This window comes from Zingiber officinale, chromosome 6A (genome assembly GCF_018446385.1).
Source record: "Zingiber officinale cultivar Zhangliang chromosome 6A, Zo_v1.1, whole genome shotgun sequence".
NCBI lineage: Eukaryota > Viridiplantae > Streptophyta > Magnoliopsida > Zingiberales > Zingiberaceae > Zingiber > Zingiber officinale.
The window spans coordinates 61,275,203-61,284,445 of NC_055997.1; positions in this window are offsets into that span (position 1 = coordinate 61,275,203).

The window sequence follows — 9,243 nt, forward strand, 5'->3', positions numbered from 1 at the left end:
TGCCTACTGCCTATAACATGATGAACAATCTCAAGGAACTCTTTGGACACCAGAATCAGGCTGCTAGGCAAGAGGCTATAAGAAACTTAATGACAACCACCATGTTAGAGGGAACACCCGTAAGGGATCATATCCTCAAAATGATGGCTTACTTGAACGAGATACAAATCCTTGGAGCTGAAATCGATGGAAAAATTTAGGTCGATATTATTCTCCAAACGCTACCCAAAAGTTTTGAGCAGTTCCGCTTGAACTACAATATGAATAAAAGGATTTATTCATTGGTGGAACTAGTGACAGAACTTCAAGCAGCAGAAGGGCTATTTCGTATAGTTCTCAAATCCACTTTGCTGAAAATATTTCTACTTCTAAGTCAAAAGGCAAGAAGAAGAAGAAGAAACAAGCTGGCTCGGCAAAGAAAGTGAATTGATCTCTAGGTATTTGACTAAAAGCAGGTGTGAAGAAGCCGAAGGGCAACTGCTTCATTTGCAAGCAGTCTGGACATTGGAAGGTGAATTGTCCTCGTAGGAAGGAGAACAATAAAGGTATATCTTATTCTCTAGTAGTTGAAACATATTTAGCAGTATTATCTACCAGTACCTGGTATGTAGATATAGGAGCCACTGATCATGTCTACAATTCATTGTAGGGGTTCCACGATACCTGACGACTATATGAAGGAGAGATAACCATCTACATGGGCAATGCTACGAAAGTGGTGGCTGTTACAGTGGGAGATGTTTACTTATCATTTGATAGAAATAGAACTTTGATTTTGAGAAATTATCTTTATGTACCAAGTTTTAGAAAGAATTTAATTTCAGTTTCTAAACTATTTTTGGATGGATATACTATTTCTTTGGATGATAAAGTGGTTATCAAGAAAAATAGGGTAGTTATCTGTTCTGGTACATTAGTTGGCAATTTGTATACTCTAAATCTAATAACTCCCACAAAGCAACAAATGGAAATTAATAACACATCCTCTAATTCTAATAAGAGAAAAGAACCTTCGAAAATGAACCAAACATATCTTTGGCATCTAAGACTTGGTCATATTAACTTGAGTAGGATTCAAAAGATAAAGCCAATGGACTCTTGGGTTCATTAGTGTTGGAAAATTTTCCAACCTGCGAATCTTGCTTGGAAGTAAAAATGACCAAGAGATCTTTTAAGGTCAAGGGATATAGAGCAAAAGATGTGTTGTAATTGGTTCATTCTGATTTGTGTGGACCTTTGACTATCCAGGCGAGAGGTGGTTTTGAATATTTTGTCTCTTTTATAGATGACTATTCAATATATGGGTACATTTACTTGATGCATCTCAAGTCTGAGTGCTTTGATAAGTTCAAAGAGTATAAGGCTGATGTGGAGAATGGTAAAAGTATCAAGACACTACGGTCTGATCGTAGTGGTAAGTACCTCTCAGGAGAGTTTAGGAAGTACTTATCAGAGGTTGGGATTTAATCCCAATTATCTGCACCTGGTATACCCCAACAGAATGGTGTGGCAGGACGAATGAATAGGACTCTTATGGAAATGGTTAGATCGATGATGAGTTATTTAGAATTATCAAATTCATTCTGGGGATATGCTTTAGAAACGGCAGTGTACATTCCAAACTTAGTACCTTCTAAATTAGTACCCTCTACTTCCATGGAATTATGGAATGGGTGTAAACCTAGTCTGAGTCATGTTTGGATTTGCAGTAGTCGAGCACATGTGCTGAAGGGAAATGCTGATAAGTTGGAATCTCGTACAGAAGTTCGTTTGTTTATAGGTTATCCTAATGGAACGAAAGGTGGTTTGTTTTATAGTCCTAAAGATTAGAAGGTCATTGTTAGCACTAATCTCCAATTTTTAGTTGAGGACTATGTAATGAACCACAAGCTCATGAGTGAAGTTGTTCTAGAAGAAATGAGAGAGGACATGTCTACTTTAGTACCAATAGTGCAAGATGAAATATCACAAGAAACTGCAATATGTATCACAAATGATACACAACTACAAGCAGTTTCTCGTTGTAGTGGGAGGGTTTTTAGGCAACCTGAAATATTCATGTTTTTCAGAGAGTCTTCAGACTTGATCCCAGGTAAACATGAACATGATCCCCAAACATATGATGAAGCACTCCAAGATAAAGATGCAGCATCATGGCAAAGAGCAATGAATTCAGAAATAGAATCTATGTTTTCTAACAAAGTCTAGGAGCTAGTAGAACTATCAAATGGTGTAAAAGTTATTGGATGTAAATGGATCTACAAAAGAAAAAGAGGGATAGACGGGAAGGTGGAAATCTTCAAAGCAAGGCTTGTTGCGAAGGGGTATACTCAGAAAGAGGGAATCGATTATGAGGAAACTTTTTCACCAGTAGCTATGCTTAAGTCTATCTGGATACTCTTATCTATTGCTGCTCATATAGATTATGAGGTTTGGAAAATAAATGTCAAGACTACTTTTCTTAACGAAAATCTTGAAGAAAACATCCATATGAAGTAACCAGAGGGGTTTATTGCAAAGAGCAAAGAGCATCTTATATGTAAGCTCAATGAGTCTATTTATGGACTGAAGTAAGCTTCAAGATCTTGGAACATTCGGTTTAATGAAATAATCCAGTCTTATGGATTTATTCAGTATCCGGATGAGTCTTGTGTATACAAGAAATATGATGGAAACGTGGTGGTATTTCTTGTACTTTACGTAGATGACATTTTGATAGTTGGCAACAATGTCAAAGTGTTGTCAGAAGTAAGGGTATGGTTGTCCAAGAAATTCAATATGAAGGACTTGGGAGACTGCAAACATATTCTAGGGATCATAGTAATAAGGGATCGCAAGAAAAGAATGTTGTGCTTATCCCAAGCTTCATATATTGATACTATCCTAGCTCATTTTAGCATGCAAAAATCCAAAAAAGGTTTTCTACCTTCTTGGTATGGAGTATCTTTATCTAAAGAAATGTCTCCTAAGACATCAAAAGAGATAGAGGAAATGAAGGCAGTTCCTTATGCTTCTGCTGTAGGAAGCCTAATGTATGCAATGTTATGCACGAGACCTGATATTTGTTTTACCATGGGCATGGTTAGCAGATATCAAAGTGATCCAGGACAGGGGCATTGGACTATCGTAAAACATATATTAAAGTACCTGAGAAGGATATAAGCTTTACGGTCTCGTGCATGACATTGCATACATTAGGCTTCCTACAGCTGAAGCATAAGAAACTGCCTTCATTTCCTCTATCTCTTTTAATGTCTTAGGAGACATCTCTTTAGATAAAGATACTCCATGCCTAGTACTAGTGAAGAGAGAGTAATTTACTTGGTTATGACGAGTTCTAGGAGTTCGGTTTCATTGTGGTTGTATTGATGTATCACATTCCTTCCTTTACTCATTGTCCATCAACATGCATTCGCCGAAAGCTGAAGTATCTATTCTTAGGCACCAAATAAAGAAGATCCCTATGAAATCTTATTACGTTGAACCCCTATAACTAGGACGCCTCGGTAGATCACAAGGACACTACTCTAATTGGTGTCACTAAGGATAGAGATAAGGAGCTTAGTTTGGTCTCTTACTTCGTTGTGGAGGAGTTGTCTCTCCTTTTAAGGAACTACCTTAGATGTCTGTGAATGGGTTACCCCTGTCACTAGAACCCCTCGGGTGTACAATCTAGGATATTCTCTCTACGAGATAGGCAATTCCTACACAATCAATTAACACTATATAGAGATAGAGTAGTCGAAACAAAGCACATGAAATTATCCAATGAAATAGAGGCAAAAGTATGAGTCTTACATCAAACCAATCTACAACTACTCCCTCATCCTAGAATAAAGATTCTACTCCATAGATGCCGGAGAAAACCCCAAAGACATAATGTTAAGCGTACAATTCTCAAACAAGAAGAGAGAAAGAGAAAAGACGCTTATCAAACGACGACGTGTGATCTTCGGATCCAATCCTTTGCTTCTGGAGTTGATGTGGTGATGAAGGATCACTGGACGAATGTCCTGGATGGCGTAGAATGGCACCAAGTCTATTCTCTCCTTGATGGCTCGCTTCTCGGCTCCCAAGAAAGGGTTAAAACCCTTTTATATTCTAGGGTGCGGCTGCAGCGGAACGGGCGTGTAAGGATGGCACCACCGTGCCCTTTCTTGTCTCTGGCTGCGCTGCATGGCCATGTCAATTGGCACCGCTATGTGAACCTGGGGCTCGGCTCTGGAGACACGGCCATGCGGGATTTCAAGGTCGTGTACTGCTTGGTTGCGGTCATGGGGGGCACAACCATGCAAGTATGTACGGCCAAGCTCTGATTTGCCTCTGGGTTGGTCGCACAGCCGTGCAAGAGTTGCACGACCGTGCACTTCTCCTCTCCTGTTTGGCTACATAGTCATGTGAGGTTGTACGGCCGTGTTCTCTAGCTCGTTCCGGTGCATCGACAATCGCTGTTTTTGCTCCGAAAGTTATCCCTGTCAACACAAAACCAAACAAAGTGCAGATATATGAACAAAAGAATATATATGATGAGTACATGATCAAAGAGGCAATCATACAAAGAATATGTACGTATAAAGCAAGTGAATGTGCATTAAAAACATGCATAAACTATCATAATATTTATGTACATCACAACCTCAGACTTGAACCTTTGCTTGTCCTCAAGCAAAATGCTACAAACTATGTTCATAAGTGCCTGGTAGTGTTTCAAAATCCCTAGTACATTCGCCTAACTCTATCAACTAGTCTCATTTATAAGCATGATTGTGGAGTTACCTAAGTATGGCCTAAGCATAAGTTCTTTGTGCTCGTTGCAATAAGTAGCTCAAATTCTTCAAGTTTCAATTCTCTGTCCTAGTTAAGTTGTCATACAATTGAATTCCTAATGTTTCCAGTGATAGGCACTTACCTGCCACACACTTGGTTCATTTTCCTTAATTTACACAAGGTCTCAAAGGATACTACTCGGAATCAAGAGAAATATAACATTTATTTCCCCAATAACCTAACTCAGTCTCAAAGGGGTGAATTGTTAGTTTCCACTCACGACAACTATTTTTTATCCCTTATTCAATTTTTTTTTTATTTTTTTGGGTGTTATAGAGATAACACTAATTTGGGATTTAGATTTTTTCAAATGAGCTTCCATGATCCAAGGTCATCCAGTAACCAAAATATAAATAAGAAATCACCACGGGAACAAAACTACTTACCAATTCGGATGAATTATAACTATTCCAAAAATATCTCTACTATTCAAGCTTAAGTACTTACGTGTAGTGAAAATAAGATACCTAAGGTTAGGCCAAAACTTATATCAAACTCCATACAATACTTAGCTTATTTTGTGCTAATAAAGATAGAGAAAGGAGATACACCAAGCATGCTAACACTATCTCAACAATACATGAACTAAGAAAATGCTAGACACTTTGCTATCAGACAAGTAGTAGGAAAAAGTAGAAGGTTTGATGTTCTCAAATATGCCTCAAAACGGAAAGAAATGCAAATGAGATATGAGTAGAAATATGAAACTAATAAAATGTGAATAAACAAAGCAAAGTAATAAAATATGCAGAAAGTAAACAAAACAAACTAATAAGATATGCAAAACAGAAAAATACAAAATGCAGAAAGTAAAGAAAACTCAACTAGGGTTGTGCAGACACAACACCCCCCCCCCCCCAGACTTAAACCTTTCATCATCCCGATGAAATCAATATGATGGCGGGGGGTGGGGGATAAGGGGGTCCCCGATGTATGCTAGGGAGAAATCTAGGCATACTAGGAAGATGACCAATGTGTTGATGATATTGAAAATATCCATATCATCCATAAAATTCCTCATTCTTTCCTGGTCAACCTCATAATCCTGAACGAACCCTGTCACCTGACTATGGAAGTCCCTAGTAAACTAAAAATGGTCTTGTACCTCCCTAAATTGGTCGTCAGATAACCTGAAGCGACCCTCCAACAATTGTTGTTGGGTATTTTGCTTCTCATGAAGGGAGTCTATGGAGGCACGAAAGTCAGAAAAATCAAACCTAGAGGGTCCCGTGCCATAGGCAAAAGAGTGTTTAGGAGATTTCGGATGTCCGAAAGATTACGGGAATCCTAATGACGAGGACTCTTGGTGGTACTCGGTCTCTTCTATAATGGAGGGGACAGTTTCGGGGATAAAGTCAATAATCACCCAGTTCACAGGGTTGCGAACCGAAGTGCGCTCGGGGCAAGGAAGGGGTAATGGAAAACCTTTGTTCCTAGGGAAGGCAAACTCATTCTCATCCCGACAAATCATCTTCATCGTAAGACAAGAATCGATGTCGATCTTGTCATTACCATGAATAACCTCTAATCCATCAAGCTCACAACCCAGATTGACTGCTATTTGGGTGATCAATCTACCAAACACTATCATCCCCAAAGATGCTTTAGCTGCCCTCAACAAATTTTGCAAGAAATGAAATCCAGAATTAAAATCTAATTTATTCAACAACGCCCAAAGAGAATAGAGTTCTACCTTTCTAACTACCCCATCACTCTCTCCTCGACCAAAGATCATTTTGCTCATCACTCGGTGGAGGTATCTAAAGGTCAGGTTTTGCATGCGGGATGCTTTGTCTCTAGAGGGTTCGTAAGGGTCCTTTGATCCGATTATTGACATCCAAAATTTATTCCATCTAATCTCATCATCAAATCCACGGTCGCCACCAATGGGTAAACCAAAATAATTACTAAAATCACTAAAAGTCCACCGAACTTCTTCATTCATTATCCTAAAAGTTATGACCCCTACGTAGTCATCCTCAGATAAAAATTTAACATCAATCAAGCTCAAAAATTCAAGGACTAGGCGGGGGTAAGTCAATGCATGAGCGTACATAATATCATTCCAATCTAAAGAACTAATCATCCAATCTACATCATCCCTAATTCCTAGCACATCCATAGTAATGGGATCCATATATTTAATGCATATAATTTTTCTAGTGACAAGGATATCATATCTAGCTTTATGTTCATGATTTCTAAAAATAATATTGAACTCATTTTCGTTACCTTCGTCGCGTGCTACCCTTTTTCCTTTACCTTTTAAAGAAGGCGCCTTCCCTTTACCTTTGTCGCCTCCCAGTGCATCTCCTTCACCAGATCCACTGCTTCCTCGAAGAAGTCTCTTGAAGATCTGCGACATGGTGCAAGGTTTTGAGGAATTTCTTGTGGAGATGGGTCTTGAGGATGGAAGAGGAGGTGAAGGAAGGAAAAATAGGGAAGTTGCTTCTCTCTTTCCGAATTTGTGGCTTGAAGAAGTGTTAGATCTAGATGTAGATCTAAGCAAAAATGAGCTCTAGAAATGGGAATTAGGGTTTGATGAGGTGTAGTGGGGAGGAGAAGGCATTTTGGGAGAGAAGGAGATGGAAATTATGGTTTTTGGAGGAGTAGGCGGCGCATACGGGAAGGGGCACGGCCGTGTCTTATAAACACGGCTGGGTTAGGTGGGGTTCTGCACGGCCGTGTCAGTTGGCATGACCTCCTCTTTTCTCCCCTCGGCCAAAGTTGTACGACTGTGCCAAATGACACGGCCAGTTTCTCCTTCTTCTCTGCATATGTCACACGGTCATGCCAATTGGCACGACCTGAGTCTTCTCCCTCTCTGGCGGTCTCGCATGACCTTACCGATTGGCACGACCCGTGTTCTTCTCTTCTCTGCATAGTCCACACAGTCGTTCAAGGTTGCACGGTTCGTGGCCTTCGTTCCTCTGTCGGCTTCGCATGACCGTGTGGGGTTACACGTCCGACTCCTTTAAGCGCATGAAGACTCGCCTTTCGCTATTTTGGTTCCCCTTATGCCTCCACGCCCACGAAACCCTCATGGCCAGCTCACGGAGGTTCTGCACATTCTGAAAACAAATACCCAAAAATAAAGAAATAATAGAAGTACTCAACTAAACTTGCTAGAACTAGAACAATGAACTAGAATGAAAAACCCTTGGGTTGCCTCCCAAGAATCACTTGTTTTAGGTCTTTAGCTTGACCCCATTTCAACTAGTGTGAACTAAACCCGTGGAAGCACGGCTCCCCTCCTAGGGTGAATGCTCTAGTCTGCATCTTTAGTTTCGCACATGTAGGATAAATGTACTTCTTATCGCTCGCTAGAGTGGACTTTTCTTGGAAACTGCACTCCTTGACTTTGTGTACGTTCATCTTGCTAGAATTTCCCTGAGAAAAGGGGTTGCTAATAGAAGAATCAGATAGATCAAATTCAATCCTTTCTTTGCCGACCTCCAATGATAACTTGTGACTTTTCACATCGATGAGGGCTCCAGTTGTGGCAAGGAATGGTCTTCCAAGGATGATCGATATCTTGGGATCCTCCTCCATATCCAGGATAATGAAATATGTGGGAATGATGCATCCACCTACTTCTACTGGAATGTCTTCCACTATTTCCATTGGATATCTACATGAATGGTCAGCAAATTGCAGTGCTATAGTAATCAGTTTAATGTTCTGGAGTCCCACCTTCTTACATAAGGAGAACGGGAGTAGGCTAACGCTGGCTCCAAAGTCACAGAAAGCTTTCTGTATAAGTTCAAGCCCAATTATGCAAGGTATGGAAAAACTCCTTGAATCTTGAAGTTTCGGTGGAAGGTTTGCCATAAGTAGAGGGCTGCAATTCTCTGTTAATGCTACAGTCTCGAAGTCGCCCTTTTGCCTCCTGTTAGATAAGACTCCCTTTAAAAATTTTACGAACTTCGGCATTTGGTGTAGTGCATCTATCAGTGGTAATTCTACGTAAATTTCCTTAATCTTCTTCAGGAATTGGTTGAACTCTCCATCCTTCTGGGATGTTATCAGTTTCTGAGGGAAATGAATCGTCTGACATTGTGGGGCAATTTAAAGAGTTCCTTCAACTTTCTTGGTGACCTCCTCTCCATCCCATTTCTGGATCTGATTGGGCATTAGGGGAGACGGCTCTTCCTCTGAATCATGTCCATTCTGAGTAATGATTTGGGGGTCTGCCACAGTTCATCCGCTCCTCAGCTCGATGTAGTTGCAGTGTTCCACTGGGTTTATATCTGGCTTTCTTGGAAATGTTCCCTGTGCTCTTGAGAAGGACAGGGCTATCTTAGCTATCTGACTATCTTGCATCGTTTAATGTTGTTAGAGTGTATACTGAAAGCCTAAGCTTTTGTAGACATTTATTTTGAATAAAGAATCACATTTGGTCAAATTATCTACATT